Here is an 18,707-nt window from a genome sequence, read left to right as displayed (position 1 = left end):
AGGAATGGTCAGTTTTCACCTGCAGATTGACCTACATGCCACCGGTCATCTACAGACATGAATCTGCTTCTGTGCATCTCTTATGGGCCATTCCCATCTGTACCGGGTAGGCCCGGGCTGGGTTGTTTACATATCTGGGTGGCCTGGTATTTTTCCGGGCCAACCAAGGCTCGTTCTCAGCCCTCTTCTCGAGGGGGTCTGCTTCAGGCCGACCAGGGCCAACACACCCACTGCTGACAAAGGATTCGATTCTGATTGGCTGCACCTGGCGGTAAGGCCTTTCCTGTTTCCTGTTTTCAGTGTTGCACTCCGTGAAGTTGTTTGGTGTTTGGGCTCGCTAAAACCGATTTAATTTCTCTGTAACAGGCTATCTCTGAGTTATTGTAGCACATAAGCATGCTAAAAACATACATTTTCTGTTGTTCCACCTAGCTTTTAGGGAACCATTTGAGTTTGCACGCAGTTTATTTGGTGTTGAACAGTTAGCTCGTCCAGTTAGCTTAGCCTCAGCACGGCTATGGCTACTTCTGTCTCTGCTTCTACGTCTCCTATCTCTTGCTCTCTGTGTCAGATGTTTAGTTACTCCTCTGCCTCCTTTAGTGATAATAGTACGTGTAATAAATGTAGCATTTTTGTAGCTTTGGAGGCGAGGGTGTCGGAATTGGAGTCCCGGCTCCGCGCTGTTGAAAAACCCGTAAACAGCCGTAGCTACTTAGCTAGCGCGGGGCTAACTAGCTCAGAACAACCCTGTAGCGCTACTCCAGCAGAACCCGAGCAGCCGGGACCTCAGGCCGGCTGGCTGACGGTTCGCAGGAAGCATAGAACCCAGCCCGTGGGTCACCACCAACCCGTCCACGTTTCTAATAGATTTTCCCCGCTCAGTGACGCACCCACTGATAAGCCGACTCTGATCATTGGCAGCTCCATAGTCAGAAACGTGGCATTAGAGACTCCAGCAACCATAGTTAAATGTTTACCTGGGGCCAGAGCGGGCGACATTAAATCTTATCTGAAACTGCTGGCTAAGGATAAGCGTAAATACAGCATGTTATTCACGCTGGCGGTAATGACACCCGGTTACGCCAATCGGAGGTCACTAAAATTAATGTTGCTTCGGTGTGTAAGTTTGCCAAAACAATGTCGGACTCCGTAATTTTCTCTGGCCCCCTGCCTGATCGGACCAGTGACGACATGTTTAGCCGCATGCTGTCCTTCAACCGCTGGTTGTCTGGGTGGTGTCCTGAAAACAACGTGGGCTACATTGATAATTGGAAAACTTTTTGGGGAAAACCTGGTCTGATGCGGACAGACGGCATCCATCCCTCTTTGGATGGAGCAGCTCTTCTTTCTAGGAATATGGTCAGTTTTATTAGTCCTCCATGACAACCCAGGGTCCAGACCAGGAAGCAGAGTCGTAGTTTAACCCACCCCTCTGCAGCTTCTGTACTGTTACCCACCCACTACCCCATAGAGACAGTGTCCTGCCCATGGCCAAAATCACACAGATTAAATATCAGGCTTAATAAAGAAAATCATGGAAATCTCATAAATATTAGAACAAATTCAACTGAGCAGAAAACTAGAAAAATTAAATGTGGGTTGTTGAACATTAGATCCATGTTTTCTAAGACTTTGTTAGTTAATGACTTGATTTGCGATAATCAGATCTCTTTGCTCTCTCTCACAGAATCCTGGCTGCAGCAAGAGGACTATGTTAGCTTAAATGAGTCGACTCCTTCAAATTATTTAAATCATCATATTGCTCGAAGTACAGGGTGAAGAGGAGGAGTAGCAACCATTTTTCATTTGGACTTATTAATCAGTCCCTTACCAATTAATAGCTACGTTCGTTCGAACATCTTATTCTTAGTTTTCCTAATCCAGATTGCAAAACTGTAAAACCACTCTTGTTTGTAGTTTTATATCGTCCACCAGGCCCTTACTCTGAGTTTTTGGATCAGATCTCTGATTTTTTATCTGATTTGGTGCTAAATACTGATAAGGTCATTATAGTGGGGGATTTTAATATTCATGTGGACATTGAAAATGATAGCCTCAATGTAGCCTTTAGTAATATCTTAGACTCAATTGGTTTTACTCAAAGAATACATAGCTCCACCCACTCCTGCCATCATACCTTGTGCTGACTTATGGCATAGAGTGTGAGGAAATAACGATCTTTCCACATAATCCAGTCCTCTCGGATCACTTTCTGATAACCTTTGAGTTTTTTATAACTGAGTTCTCGAGACATGAAAGTACATTTCACTATAGTCGGTCTCTATCTGACAATGCAGTTGCATCTTTTAAATCAACTGTTCCATCTTTACTGTCCTCAGCATCTCAGAGGCATGTAGCAGAGGGCAATATTTTCAGTTCTAACCCCTCACAAATTGATGCCTTAGTTCATCATGTTAATTCCTCTTTACATGTGACATTAGATGATACTGCCCCTTTAAAAAAGAAGATAATTAGGGACAGGAAGTTGGCTCCCTGGTTTAATTCTCATTTACGAGCCTTAAGACAAAACTCTAGGAAATTGGAGAGAACATGGTGCTCTACGCACCATGAGGAGGCCTACCTATCCTGGAAAAATAGTCTTGTGCTTTATAAAAATAAGCTTCGACAAACTAGAACTGCTTATTTCTCAGCTTTAATTGAGGAGAATAAGCATAATCCTAAATTTCTTTTCAGTACAGTTGCTAAACTTACACAGAATCATAGCTCTGAGCCATCTATTCCCTTAGCCATCAGCAGCAATGACTTCATGGGATTTTTTACAAGTAAAATTAATTCTATTAGAAACAAAATCTTTAGCATCCTCCCTAATGCAATTTCTTCTTCCGCCGTAAGTGAGGCAGCATCAGAGGTGACATTAGAACCTCATCTGTGCTTGAACCGTTTTGATCAAGTTGAGCTTTCAGAGTTATCAAAAATATTAGCTTCAACTAAACCTTCAACTTGCATTTTGGATCCAATCCCAACCAAATTATTTAAAGAAGCATTTCCTTTGGTTACTGCTCCTATTCTAGATATAATCAATCTATCCTTAGTAAATGGATATGTACCACAAGATTTTAAGGTTGCTGTAATCAAACCTTCACTTAAGAAGCCTTCTCTGGATCCAGATGACCCAATGAATTATAGACCAATATCTAACCTTCCATTTTTATCCAAAGTCCTGAAGAAAATATTGGCCATCCAAGTATGTGAGCATTTAAACACTAATGCTCTGTTTGAGGAATTTCAGTCTGGTTTTAGAGAGTATCACAGCACTGAAACTGCATTAGTGAGAGTTACAAATGATATTCTCATGGCCTCAGATAAGAATCTTGTGTCTGTTCTAGTCTTGTTAGATCTCAGTGCTGCCTTTGACACAGTTGATCACAATGTTCTTTTAGAAAGACTTGAACATGTTGTAACGATCAAAGGAACAGCGCTAGGCTGGTTTGAATCCTACCTGTCTGATAGATTTCATTTTGTAAATGTACATGACAAATCTTCTTCATACTCCAGGGTTACTTGCGGAGTACCACAGGGTTCAGTGCTTGCCCCAATTCTTTTTACTATATATATGCTCCCAATTGGTAAAATCATTAGACAGCATGGGATAAACTTCCACTGTTATGCTGACGATACTCAGCTATATTTATCCATTAACCCTGATGAACCTAATCGGTTGGGTAGATTACAGGCTTGTCTTGAGGACATAAAACATTGGATGACTCTAATCTTTTTGCTTTTAAATCAAGAGAAGACGGAAGTTCTCATCTTTGGACCAGAAATCCAGAAAAGGAAATTGCTTAGCCAGTCGCCTGACCTGAATGGCATTACATTAATCTCTGAGAACAAAGTAAGGAACCTTGGTGTTATCTTTGATCAGGACATGTCTTTCAATTCCCAGGTTAAACAGGTTTGTAGGATTTCCTTTTTCCACCTTCAGAATATTGCTAAGATTAGAAGCATCCTTTCCAGGAGTGATGCTGAAAAACTAGTTCATGCATTTATTACATCAAGACTGGATTACTGTAATTCATTACTCTCAGGAAGTCCACAGAATGTAGTTAAAAGTCTTCAGATTGTCCAAAATGCTGCAGCTAGAGTTCTGATGAGAATTACAAAGAGAGATCATATCTCTCCTGTCTTAGCTTCCCTACATTGGCTACCTGTTAAATTCGGAATAGATTTTAAGATCCTTCTTCTCACATATAAAGCGCTTAATAATCAAGCTCCATCATACATCAGTGATCTGATTGTTCCATACGTTCCTAACCGAGCACTTCGCTCTCAGACTGCAGGTCTACTGGTGGTTCCCAGAATATCTAAAATTAGGATGGGAGGCAGATATTTTAGTTATCAGGCTCCTCTCCTGTGGAACCAGCTCCCAGCCTTAGTCCGTGAGGCAGACACCTTGTCTACTTTTAAGACTAGGTTTAAAACATTATTTGATAGGGCCTATGGTTAAAATCTGACGTTAGCCTAAATCTGGACAAGTGGGGGAGTAGAGGGAGGTGGAGTGTACAGTCGGTAAAGATGGCTCTCCCTTGCCCTGCCTCCAACATGCCTCCATCTAAATAGGATAGATTATCCAGTTTTCTCTGTAGTTATGCTGCTATAGGCTTAGACTGCTGGAGGATACACTGACCACTTTTCACACTCTACTACTTTCTTCTACTATCTGCTCTTTAACTGTATTACTTTCTGCAATTTCAGCTGTTAACTTTATTTTCTCTCTAAGTGTTTTTCTCGCCAGAAGAAGCTACAACGATGTTCTGCTGAGCTGTGGTTGCCTCATGGAGGGGGCCATCGTCTAACACACTGCTGCTAACTACTTAAACATTCTCCCTCTCCTGATAATAACTTTTTGCTTTACTTGACATTGGACGTGTTACTGCTAGTTTACCCATTTAATTATAGATCCACTAGGATAAATACAATAAAGTTTATCTCACCAAATAGAATATTTACTAAGAAATCACAATAGAACTGTAGACACATTATTGTGTGTGTGTGTGTGTGTGTGTGTGTGTGTGTGTGTGTGTGTGTGTGTGTGAGTGTGTGTGTGTGTGTGTGTGTGTGTGTGTGTGTGTGTGTGTGTGTGTGTGTGTGTGTGTGTGTGTGTGTGTGTGTGTGTGTGTGTGTGTGTGTGTGTGTGTGTGTGTGTGTGCTCTGTCTTCTCGATTCCCAGTGAGTCGTGGAGGATGGCTGCTTATACTGAGCCAGGATTCTTTGGAGGTTTCTTTCTGTTAAAAGGGAGTTTGCCTCTCCACTTTCGCTGCATGCTTGCTTAGTATGAGGATTGCTGTATAGTCACTGACACTAGTCAGTGACTCAATGCAATTTGCTGGGTTCCTTATATAGGACACATTATTTCTGATTGGCTTAATGAACTGTGAATTGGAATGTTTATTATGTGAAGTGCCTTGAGACGACTCTTGTCGTGATTTGGCGCTATACAAATAAACTTGAATTGAATTGAATTGAATTGAATTGACAGCAAATTCACACCTTCCATTAGAGCAAGCCTCTGATTGGTGGGTAGAATCAGCCCACACGGGCTTAAGGCAAGGATGTAGGGGAATCAACCAGGCCACGCTGGGGCCGACTGGGGCTATCCGGCCCGGGCCGACCCGGTACAGATGGGAATGGCCCATTAATCTTCCAAGCTGCAGGAAAAGATTCGACACTGCGTGTTTACACTCAGATTGTCAACATCGTGTTTCCTTCTCAAGGTTCTTCTCTACCAAGCCTGTCTGCTTATTTAGGCCGTCCTGCACAGAATAAAGGACTGAACCGTTATAATAGTAAATAATCATATGGTTGAATGAACAATAATGGTTGATGAATAATAATAATGTTTTGATTAATCTGTGCTTGAATTACTGAAGTTGAAATGAATATTATTATTACATTGAAAGATTTATATATGATGATCAGTAATGTTTGATATGACAAGGTAATTATGATCTACACTCACACACACGTGCATATCTTCCTGACACAACGTTAAGTGAAACGTCATGACACACATGAATTTCTTATCCACAAATCAGAGCTCTTTCATCTGAAGGAGGAGTGTTCTGAGGTTTGTTTGGTAAAAGCTTTAATAAAACTAAGGCCACTTTGGAGTGATTCAGTTCTAGAGAAAGCTACGCACCGGCCATCTGGAGCAAAAACCTCTATAACCCAGAGCATCTTTTGACAAGCTGTCAAAAACCTGCTACACGCTGAAGCTGACACAGCAAACGGTTCCTGCAAAACAAAGCTGCAGCTTTTTTGTATCATGATACAGTTCCGACTCCCTAAGAGTCCTTCTAGACGCAAACTAGTTCCAACCTGTTGTGCCTGGTGACATCTCTGGACTGGAGAGTCGGTGCTGCTGTAATCTACCGAACCTCGGTGCCCAGAGGTCATCCGACCTTCCTGACCTCCGGATCCGCGAAGAGGGCCTCCAAAAAGGGTGAGGTAGACACAGCATGAATTGCGTCTGATGTGGTTTTGATAAGAACCAACTTCATAGTTTAATGCAAACCAAATTCTTTTTCACACCCAGAACTCCGTTCTTCTAGATACGAGGTTCTGATAAACACACACCATTAAATCACCATACATCACATCCCATCCACTTAGATTCATCCATCACAGTCTTAGTTAACTTGTCTTGTTTTTTAACTTGTTTAGAAAATAAATTTCTTACCTTTGATAAACCTGTCTGAATTGTGGTTGATCACTGAATAAACAAAGAATCCTAGAATCTTCTGATTAAACATTCAAAGACCAATCAGAGTGATACTCTATATTTATATAGAACATCCCAGCTTATTGGTCGTAAGTAAAGGTAATATATTAAGCTTAAAAGCAACTATATTTCACCCTACACCTGCAATGTTTGGCGCCTCTGCTGAATTGACCACCATCATCTTAAATTCGCATAATTCTGCCTTATAGCTTGTTAACTTGCCCCACTTTCGGTCCCTCTGCTACGGACCTCTCGTCTCCATTTTTTCTCCTGTTGAGAACACACAGCCTGGCGCCCTCTGCTGTTACGGGCGTGTAATGACCTCAGACAAATATCAGCATATCAGCCCTGACTATAAGACGACCCCACATTTTAAAATTAATTTTCAATAAAAAAAACCTCGGCCTGTATTCGGGTCAATACGGTAGATGGTTTTTTTTTTTACCTTTGACTGACATGTTTCAGCCAGAACTTCCGCCTTCGTCAGACTCGCCAGCTGTTCGTGCATCACTTCCATTTATGTGCGGGCAGCAAAGGACGATGTCACCCTCTGCTGCCCAAATCCTTCACGCTCATAACACAGTGTGATCCAGCATGTAAACACTGTTGTCTTTGTTTATGGTGTTGTGTCTGCGTCTCCTTATCTCTATCACTTCCTTAATCCATTTTCTGTATTTTTGTTGTTCCGTGTACATGGTCCGTGTGCTGTCCGAATCCATTATGTGATTTTCCCTTGTGCAATGGTCCGTTACCGCTGATTATTTCATAGAACTTTCCACTTCCTGTTTTGCTGCTCTTGTGTGTCTTTGTTTTGTTTCTTTCTCACACTCTTTTTGATGTTCTGTTTTTCGTGTGTTGAGTTGGCCGAAGCAGCCGAAGGTAAAAAAAAAAAAAAAAACATCTAATTATGCACTGTGTTAAATAAGAAAAAAAAGATGATTATGAATCAACACACAGAACGAAGATACGAAGAGGGTTGTTTCCAGTTCCAGTCAGCGGCTGTCGTGCTAAAGAAAGCCGCTCTGTTCTGAACTGTTCTGTGGATAAATAAAGTTGTAAGGCGTGGGTTACTGCCGACAGTAGAGCCCTAAACAAGTAACCCGAGATAGTCAGGGTCGTTACGTTAATAGATTTATTTACTTATTTTTCACTCGTAGTGGATGCTAGGGGGCTGAACGTGGTGTCGACCACCACAGGAAGGCACCCAGCATTATGACTGTAATTACTTTTCAGGTTAGTTGTTCTGTTCCACATTTTTTTCTGCTTCTAGATGGAGTCCTCTGACAAAATAATTCCCAGATTTCCACCTTGAATAACTTACAAAAGATTACAAACTGCAGAAACTAAACTACGATGGATTGCTGAATTTTAATCCCACTTCACTGAAAACTCAAATCTAACCCTGGAACTAAAATAATGGAAGGCTTTATAATAAGTGCATGAATAACAAGTGATGTCTAATTTCTAACAAACGATTGAGCTGAGCCTTCTTGTGTTATTCTGTCTGTTTTAAGCTGTGGTCTATTTTATGCTTTTATTGTTTTATCTAAGCTTGTTTTATGCTGTTTTTAACTGTTCAGCGCTTTGGTTGGCAGAGTTATTTAAAAAGTGTTTTATAAATGAATGCGGACAGATTGGATTGTTGTGTTGTGAAAGGTCTGTCCACATTTTGCAAAGGGTTTGGAAAAGAAAGCTACTTAAACTGCCCTGTTGTGATAAACATGTTAATTTGGTTTGTCCTTGGTTAAGAGCCATTTGCAGATTCCTGAGCTTGAGGCGTTGCTACCATCTCAAAACAACTCCAGTCTACTAAACTTTTCAGCAGCTTATGTGAACTTTACATAAAAACCTTTATACTGAAATCAGTTTTAAATTACATATTATTTATAAGTGTAAACATCACCAGCAGCAGAAAAATATTGCACTTCTGGTTCACCCAGGATCAAGCCTGCCAGGAATTTCTTATATGTCTGCCAAAATACCAGAGTTTTAAATGTTTAGAGATAATTTGGATAAACTCCTGTAAACTTAGAAAAGAAATGCAGATATGTCAGATAAATAGAACTTTGATGATGATGTAAATGTCTGTAAATACCCATTAAAATAAATTTAAACATTAAAAAAATATATGAATGACAATTTGCTGAGTGGAACATTTCGAAGGTGGAAGTCATACACTTTGGCATGGGCCAGCCATTAGCAATATGATGCACTTCTTTTCTCCAAACAGAGGCTGTTTGGGATGCTACTTCAGGTCAGAGTATTCATTTAAAGGAGACAAAGAATGCAGTTTATCAGCAATCTCAAACACTGCTTGAATCTCTAACAAGCATGAGACATTTTGTTTTGGCTTTCATCTGTCCCAGGAGCCCTGCTACAGGCCATTCTAACCCCCCTAAATCAGCCTTGCTGTGAAAAGAGCTGTCTCCATGCCCTGGGTGCCAGTTTGACAACAGAGGTGCCTATTGGAGCCAGTAGGGGAGCTGGCTCCCTTGATGGCTAAGCCCAACCAGCCATTCCTCCCCATCCCCAAATGTTTCTCTCCTCCTGCTCCCTCACATCATCACACAAACATACACATAGGACCTTGGGGGTGGGCAAGTCAGGGAGTGTGGGTATGGACCCCATTTCCGCATTCCTGTGGCAACCTGCCCCCCAATTTTATTTGCACCTTATACACTTCCACTGACGACATTCCACACAAACACACACTTAGGGCCTTGGGAGTGAGCACATTCAACGGCATTTGGCAGGGGGATATCTCAGCCTCCTCCCGGGTGCTGGTGCCCACTTCCAATTTTAAACCGCACTTAGACACCGAGGGCTGAGGGTGTAAGTGGGGTGGTGCGGTGGCATCAGCTGGCATAGGCCGGATGATGCCCGCACTGCCCGCTCACCACAGCCATGGAATACACCTCATGATCACACAACACTATATTGAACAGGCGGAGGGAGACTAGGGGTCTTAGCCACCTCTGTTGTTGCTTGGCTTCCTGGGGCTGGAGGCTAGGAGGGAGATCTGGCCGTCTGGTTGGGGTCTGGGGTGGTGGGTTGCTGGGCTCGGCGTTGGGCGGGGGAGCCTTCTCATCAGCACCCCAGGAGAAAGGGTCAAACTCTGGTTACCGGTGATGGTTGTACCCAATGTGCAGCAGTACCGGGACCAGAGTTAATAGGGTGTGTATGGGGAGCATGAGTGGGTGTCCGGCGTGCATTTTTGTAAGTCTTTGGTTGTATGTGTATGTGTGAGCATGAGGGAGGGAGTGTGTGACTGTGTTTGTGTATGACTGTATATGTCAGGTGGGGCCTTTGACTCCTCCCCTCTCCTGGGACCTCCTTTGATGATGTAGATCTTCGTCCCCCCTCCCCCTGCCACACCTGGTGTGAGGGGTTGTGCCTTGGTCCACCTGAGCGTTCGTGGCAACCGGGTCTGGGGGGTTAAGATTTTGGCATCTGCCTGATAGATCCCGGTGGCTGCCTGGTGGGGTCTGGGTCCCTGGGCTCTGCTGGGTCCCCGGCGGGGGTGGTCACCCCTGGGTCCCGGTTCGCTGGGTCCCGGGCTCGGCCGGCTAGGGGGTGGGAGGCTGCGGGCAGGCCTGTGGGCTTGCCGCTGATGTCTCCCGGGACTCTGCCGGCTGCTGGTTGTGGCCCCCCGGGCGATCCTCTGTGCCTCTCGAGGGGGGCGGGGGCCTTTCTGGTTGCAGTCTCCTTGGGGTTCCTGTGTTCTGGGGCAGCGCCTGGATCTCTGGGACTTGGAGCTCCCCCGTCTCCTACACATCTTTAGGGGGCGGATCTGTGGTCCCTCACACTCTATGTTGGACGCTCCTATAGAGAAACCTTAAATAAACAAGCGCGTGTACACACACAGGTGCTCACATGGTGCTCTCAAAAGTATGGGTTTGGGCACGTTAAACACAGGTCTTAAGACTATGGTGGGCACTTAATGCACTGTGATTTATTATCGTGATTCTTCAGGTAAGCAATGTTGATTATATATTTTCTTCATGAAGTTGACGCAGTGATAGCTTGATCTTGTTGTATTGTTGTTGTGTCCCATTTTTTTGCCCTTTTGCTTTTTTTGTCTTTTTCTGCAGGTCTAGAAGCAGACTCTTGCTCATTATTGTTTATTTTTGTGGACCCCCCCCCCCCCCCCCCCCCATCCTCTCTCCCCACCTTTTCTTTTCCTTTCTCTTTCACCTCTGTCTCCGTGTCTGGTCGGAATTACAAAGCATTCAAAAACAATAACAATAAAGTTTTAAGTATCAGGCGTGACATTAAAAGCAGACGCTTTAATGCTCCACCTGAGAGTAAATCTGTAAGGCTTGTCACCAGCATTCAGACATCAATTCTGCTTGCTTCACAGCCAGACAGGACACGGTAAAAAAAAAGAGCTGTTTACCCCTCCCACTTGGCCAGGACATGAATATGCTAATGAACTGCTTGCTGGTTGGTTGGTTTGAACCAGAAGGCCTCAGACACTGGAGACTGCAGATTGGAGGAAGAAGAGCTCCACATTGCAATTTTTTTTATCAGAGGTTTCTCAGAAAATAAGTTTTTCTCTTGCATTTTTAAACTTTCTAACTTACATAAAAAGTAGGTCACACATGGCTTAGACTTTTGGGCATGCTACTTTTGACCATCCAAGCTGTCTTTATCCACAAACAACAAGAAAGTGTTGGTTTAGATTCTTTGTTCCCTTTAAAACTTAAGCAAAGCAAACCACAGATTGGTTGTAAAATTCCTTTAAAGCAGCACTTGGAAATGTTCAGCAGTGCTAATGGAAAAATGCAAACAAAGTATCTGACAAGTTCTGGCTTAATTAAAAAGTCCAAAGTTAGAGTGGATGCCAGTCTTGGACAGCACTTCCACACAGTGATGAGAGCAAAATGCCCTGAAGGACAACTGGCTTCATAAAGCTGCTTTTACTCACTCATAACAAACCAAGCAACGTGGTCTTTTAGCTGCATGGTGTCACAGACTCAAGGTGGCATGATGGATGACATCAGCATGTGGTGCAAAACACACGAGTCAGATGTGTGTCTCACACCACTGAGTGAGCTGAATGATGAGGATTTCCTTTTTCTGGTTCTATACAAACACACAAGCACAAACAGTTCTCAACCTCCCTGTTATGGGGCTTTGTTCACGGGGGGGGGGGGGGTTAGTCTGATTGTTTCATATCCACTGCTTTGCTGTCTGCTCATGTCAAAACCATGTTGGACCCTGGAGTCACCACGTCCCTTTAACTGTTGCCATCCGAGAGGAGATCGGCTCCAGCTTCACGTCCTGTTTGCTTTATGCAGTTAGATGACACAGCTGCATCGGCTCAGATTCTGGTGCACCTGCTGAGCTCTCACTCCATCTCACTGTTGCTTTAGACTACTTCTGTTGGTCGACAATAATAATTTCCCTGTTACTGAATATCTGTCTTTAGTTTGGGGGGAAAAACATCCAATGAAAAACAAAACAGATTTTAATAAAACATCTGCAAGTATTCACTTTTGAAATTGGCCTAATTCAAGATGGCCGCCACATCAAATAAATTCTTGCTAAAACAAAAATGGCTGCAATTCTTTTCATTTTAATGATGTTGAGCTAGAGTATGTTGTGTTAGTTGCTGAGTCACTGACAACACATCCCCTAACAGCGTGAGTCTGACTATGACAAAGAGCTCATAGGCGGAAACTATGGTTGCCTTTCAAACTGTCTCTGAATGTAATTGGACAGTGCAAGGACCAATTAGAGCAACGAGCGACATTACGTACACATCACTATGCAAATCAGTCAATGCAGCAGTGCACCATACACTGTATCTGCTTTTTACTCAAAGAAAAACCCAAATCTAAATGTCCAAAGTTGATGCCAAAGACATTTCATATGAGTGCTGTTCCTGAGCCGGTGCCATCTTTGTAGTTTTTCTCCATAGCAGCTCTGGCGCTCAGACCGGCCAACAAACAGCGCACTGTGATTGGCCAGGCACAAAACGGTTTGGTCCAATGGTAGATCTGCTGGGTTCCAAAAAAAAAAAAAGAGTAGTGGGAACTTTTTATGTGTGATCTGACAATTGATCAACCATTGCTTAAAAATGAAATACAGCTTAGCCGGTTAATTGCTGTGATCATAAAACACGTAAACGGCAGCATGCAGAAATCACGAGGCAACGTTTTACGTGATGTTTACTTGTTGCTATGAGTAATAAGACAGAAAAAGCCACGCCAAAATAAGTTTAGGAAGCCCACTAAGAATCGTAATAAAGCATTTCAAATAAACACCATACACAGTTGAGGAAACGTTGGTTTAAGTACCTGATATGAAGTGGTCGCTGCATAAGCGAAAACCTTTACTCTCGGGATCCCACAGTTTCATTTTAGCCCAGTCACTAGCGCGTTTTATTACAATGATCCAACGTTTGCGGCGCTCCGGGTCTTGGGGAATCCTGTAGATGGCTTATTCCTTATGTCGTCCGCGTCTGTTCTGCATCCTGGGGCACAACAGGAATCTACCATATTTCCCGTTTGATTGAGTTTTCTGACAATAACAAATAGTCCAGCTGCCGGCTTCTGCATGCCAATATGGCGCCGTTTTGATTTGAACTGTTGCATGCCGGGAGAAGTGACGTCAACTCCCGGAGCTCTACGGTATGGTGTGACAGTACTATCACATACAAGATTGTGTGATTTAACATGAAAATGCTCGTATTTGTTTTAAAGATTTAACCATAACACCTTTTCTAATATAAGATTACTTAGAGTAAAACTTTCACATAAAAAGCAATGGGTATATTCCTTCAAAAAAAATAGAAAATTGTATTTATTTATTCCTGTTTTGTTCAAACTAAACAGAAAGATCTTTGCTATGGTTTAGGAAATGATCACTTACAGTGCAGGATTGATTTTGAGTCATGGAAGCTGACAAAAGGGTTTAAAGCATTTACTGCTTTCCACTCCTGACACAGTTTGGGTACCAGCCCCTGACAGCTGAGTGTAGGCTGTGTTTAACAGATGAAGCACTGGAATAATACCAAACCAAGTCACAACAGCGTTCTGGGATGAGTTGGATTTGGGTCGGTTCTATCCTCTCTGACCTTTTCACTGTCACACTCCTCTGAGCCGCGAGGGACAGTCGTAGCACTAATTACATCATCTGGAGATTGTAAAATTTCTTTTAGCTGAATTCTTAAGAACTAGCCGGTCAGTTGAAGGCTTCCTACCATTGTCCTTCAAGGAGATCAAACATCCTTTTGAGACCTCACTAAATGAAGGTCTCTGTTTTTAGAGAAAAATCCAACAAATGAAATCTAACTATCATTAGCACAACAGTACACACAGAGCTGGCTTCATACTGACTCGTGTTGATCTTTTCATCTGTCAGAGGAAATTCATTCTTTCCAAAAAGATGGAGGCTTCACGGTGCGCTCTGGTAACAAGCTGAGGCTCATCGTGTGAGCCTCGCCCCTCGGTGACCCCTAATGAGCCAGCAGCCTCCTGCCAGAGGCAGCCAGAGCTGCTACACTTGTAATGAGCGGCTGTTTTGCTACAGGCCTTTCAGATGAGCCATGGAGCTGTCATTCGCACCGCAGGACACGAGCAGCTCCGCCACATGATGTAACTCTGTGACCATCATAATGACAATGCCTGCCTTCAGTTATGCCTCACTGTTAGAGATGGACATTGTCATGTGATTTTTGTGAAATTATTTATTTATGGTATCAGTGTGAAAAGAAGTGTTTACATTTTAGCTTAGGCTCAAACACGAGGCTGCTTTGTGCAGCTATGTGTCTACTAACAAAGTAGATGTTTTAGATGACAATACCCATCAGAGTTAAACTACGGATGTCCTGATCCCGGCTATCTCACTACTGCTCACCTGGGGTCTCATTTATCAAACATTGGTAGAATCCTTACTAAAACCGTACTTAAGCTCAGCAAAAAACATGTACTTACACTAAGTAGGTTTGTGATCTATCAAACATGGAGTACGCACAGCTGCACGCAATCTCCGCTTCATAAATCAGAGACTAACGAGAATGTTTCTCAGCTGCTTTTTAGCCACATCCCGCCCTCACCACGCCCACTTTCTGCCATAAATAGTCAATGCAAAGTGCCTTGTGAATCTCATGCATGTACATAAGCCGGCTGTTGCAGTGCTCCGCCAATGACATGGCGACCGTAGATCAAGGCAGATCAAGGAAGCGCAATTTCACAGAAGCAGAAGTTGAGGTACCTGTGGGTGAGGTGGAGAAATGAAAGGAAGTGCTTTTGCAAAACAAATAAGAGAAAATCCACAGAGTGGCACAGCGTTGCTGAAGCCGTCAATGCTGAGTTCTTCAGAGAGATCTGTGGTGGATATATAATAAATGGTCCAATCAGGAGTTGATCCCCAGACTCCCAGGTGAAAGTCATGCGCGCTAACCAGTCACCCAAACGGAGATCTCCCTTGTCCAAGTAGCCAGGGCGCATGATCAATCGGGTCACAGTGACAGGACACACACACCGTCACAGACGCATGACATTCTGTCTCAATCTGTCCCCCTGCTGATATTCTGCATTCCGTATTCTGCGCTTCAGGCTGTGTGTGTGTGTGCGTGCGTGTGCGTGTGTGTGTGTGTGTGTGTGTGCATGTGGGGGGTGTTGTTCTGTGTGAAAACGAAGCAGTACAAGTGATAATGCTGCAGGATTTCATAATTGTATCTTCTCAGCAGCAGCACTGCAGGTGCTCTCCATGTCCAACATGTGTGTAAGCCAGGTCCTTAGTCAACTTAAAGTTGCACACATTTTTCCGCTAAGTTTTCTTTTAGAAATCCCAAAGTTTGCGTGGAAAGTTGCTTACACAGTTTTCCGACCCCGTTGTGTGCGTAAGCAAGCTTGATAAATAAGGCACTTGCTCTTTAAGGGTTTACGTCAGAGGTAGCTGTCCTCAAGGAAAGCCACAACCAAACTGGTTTAGTGCAGTTTCTGGCCAGCAGAGGGCTTCAGAGTGCTGACACACATGAGGCTGCTCAGCTTTCTAGTTCAAGAACTACTTAAACCAGTTCAAAAGCAATCGTTTAAAGTGGTAAAAACTCTGGTGTTACCTTAACGGGAATAAGAACACCATATAGAGCTGTCCTTACAAAAGTTGAGTTTCATAAACACTGCTGTTTATGAACACTGACATCCTAGTTGTGTGTAACACCCGTTTACTGTGGGAATTAACAAATACGAAACAGAGATCGTAAAAATGAAATCGAGAACAACTGTTGTTTAAAAAGAATGTTTATAAAATGCCTTGCTGTTTGTAGGAATTATAAAAAAGATCATGTGATCTGTGTAAATTGTCTCCCTACACTGTGATCCTCTACAGAAACTCACATAAACTCATTTTTATAACTTTTTATGTAGTTATGGCCTGTACTATGTAAGCTTGTTCACAAATGAGGGAAAGAGCAAAAAGCGAGGGATCGATAGGCGGATTGGAGCTGGGTCGACTGTGAAGCAGTCGTTGTACCCGTCGGTCAGAGCTTCACCTATGCTCAGCTCTCTATTTACGGGTCGATCTATGCTCCTACCCTCATCAATGGCCACGAGCTTTGGGTAGTGATGGAAAGAACGAGATCATGGATACAAGTGGCTGAAATGAGTTTTCTCTGCAGTTTGCCTGGGCTCTCCCTTAGAGACAGGGTGAGAAGCTGGGTCATCCGGGAGGGGCTCGGAGTAGATCCACCTCTCCTCCACATCGAGAGGAGCCAGTTGAGGTGGATTGTGATGCCTCCCTTATGTAATGACCTAGGTTACTTCTCAACTGGGAGAAGACGTAAAGGACACCCTAGAGGGACAATGTCTCTCGGATGGCCAGTAAGATGCATAGGATTCCCCGGGAGAAGCTGGCCCAAGTGGCTGGGGAGAGGGAAGTCTGGGCCTCTCCACTTAGACTGCTGCGAACCGACCCGGAGGAAAATGAATGGTGTGCAAGCTCGTGTTTTAAAAAGCATGATATTGCAAGTATCTGATCAGGACATCCTTTAAAGTGATTCTTCATAAACAAACCACGCCATTGAGTGGCATCAACCCAATTTAACCTGAATAAATAAGATGGTTTCCTGCCGTATCATTATTTGATTAGTTTATTAGTTTCACAAGTCTACTAAACTGGTTTCATATTTTTGTCGCTGAAATCCAAAATACTTTAAGTCGACATGAATATAACTGATGTGTTTAGATCCAGGCAGGACACACTTGTCCCTGCTGCTGTGTCCAGGTTCCTGAGCTCACAATGACTCTGGCCTACTGACGGGACCAGACTGAAGGACGCTACAGCCCGACAGGCACAAAGTTATCACCGGGTCTCCGTCCGCGCGTGCACGGCTGGCGAGACCCCAAACAGACCTCCTGTTTCATTTATCAGTTCAACCACGTGGTTAGACATGGGTGAAGTCCTGACGCTGCGCGGTGCGATAATCATAACAACAATAATAATAAATAAATAAATAAATAAGCATCCCAGAAACATCTGTACTCACCTCCAAATCAGACGGTGCGCGGCTCACGCGCACTGAGGAAACGTGGACAGGATGCCCTCCTTCTCTTCCTCTTCTTGTCTCTTTCTTGTCTTCTGCCGGTCAGACCGGTGTGGACATTGTCTCCGACGACAGCAGCGGAGCTCAGATGGAGACACAAATGTATGCAAGGCGGTGGATTGATCCTCCTCCTCGTCGTCTTCTTTCTCCTCCTCCTCCTCCGGGTTGGTGTTTGTTCTCTTTTGGCGTCGCTCTTCTCTCACCTAACTTTGAGAATTACACGCTGAGCATTTCTAAAAGCTGTAAACGCCGCATCCCTACGAGAGTAACGTGAGTCCTGACGCTGCGCTCCGGTCTGCTCTGCTCCTCCCGGATGATGGAGGGCGGTGCGACGGGTGGGTGCGCTGCTCTAACGGTGCATGCGTGGCGCAGCCGGCCGAGGATTCACCTGTCATCCGAAAGACAGCGTAACGAATCCACACAGATATGAGATTGTAACCACCAGGGGCGTTCGTATGGATTTCAGGACCAGGGGTAGATTATAACTCCTCCTCTCAGGAAGGGAAATCAACACTTTTCTAAGAGATTTTAGATGTTGAAGCTTTTGTATGGACGTCAGAGAGAAAGTTTGAGCCAGACTCAACAAACTTTCATGTCAAAAAATCAATTCCCACCTAATGGAGGTCTGGAGGACTTAATAGAGGTTTCATCCCATGGACCCTTTCAGAGGCTTTTGTTGTCTTTCTGTACTGTTGAAGGGGAGATAACAGGCAGAGTGAAATTGAACCAACCTTCATTCTGACAGGGACCTCTTAGAAACCTCTTGAAGAGTCGAAGCCTTAGATTAGGAAGCGCCAGCCCCAGCCACTTCTCATTTGGCCTTTATTTCTGCTCTGAAAAACACGTCTTTATCTCAGTGAGACCACCTGTTAGCGGTAAATACAGGGCATTATGAAAAACAATGAAGGGACCGGACGACCAGCAGTAGAAAGCAATTATGGACATTATCCTGTTTTGAGCTATTAAATTTAAAATGTTAAAGCCTCTGCTGTCTTTAATCATTTCATCGATTATTTCGTACCTTAAGCTGCATTTGCAGTATTATACAGAATATATTCATTATATACAGTAAATGTTATTTCTTATTTTTATCTTGACTTCAATGTGCTGTTTATATTATTTTAAGCACAAATGGATTTTCCAGACAACAATCATTTGTTTTTAACTCATTCACTGCCAGCCGTTTCCCGCTCAGAAAGCCATACTGTTTTTTAAGAGTCACAGAATGCTGCGCTCTACAATGATGTCAACATCAAAACGACCAAAACAAAGAGTAGACTCGCCTCTTACATCAGGAAGAAACCTCACGTTTCGAGCGTTATCCGTTCTTTCATAATCCGTTGTTGAATTGTGATCGGCAGAAGCTTTTCTGGTTTGCGCCTCTCTTATTTACAGCAGCGGCCCAAAATGATCTCC

The 18,707-nt window shown here is 43.6% G+C and overlaps 1 protein-coding gene across 2 annotated transcripts in view; it reads right to left on the bottom strand.

Moving 5' to 3' along the window:
- LOC107388342 (mgat4 family member C) overlaps window positions 1-17,687 on the bottom strand; it is a 281,748-nt gene extending 264,061 nt beyond the window's left edge. The window contains exon 1 of one of the 2 annotated variants that reach the window (XM_054732737.2): window positions 17,235-17,687. The gene's annotated coding sequence lies outside the window, so the exon portion shown is untranslated. The remainder of the gene's footprint in view (window positions 1-17,234) is intronic. The other variant, XM_015963812.3, reaches the window with a different exon arrangement.
- Between the last annotated feature and the right edge of the window lie 1,020 nt (window positions 17,688-18,707).

The sequence above is a fragment of the Nothobranchius furzeri genome, chromosome 4, assembly GCF_043380555.1.
Source record: "Nothobranchius furzeri strain GRZ-AD chromosome 4, NfurGRZ-RIMD1, whole genome shotgun sequence".
Classification (NCBI taxonomy): Eukaryota; Metazoa; Chordata; class Actinopteri; order Cyprinodontiformes; family Nothobranchiidae; genus Nothobranchius; species Nothobranchius furzeri.
Note: the sequence above shows the minus strand (reverse complement) of the source record. Positions and strands in the feature narration are given on the sequence as shown.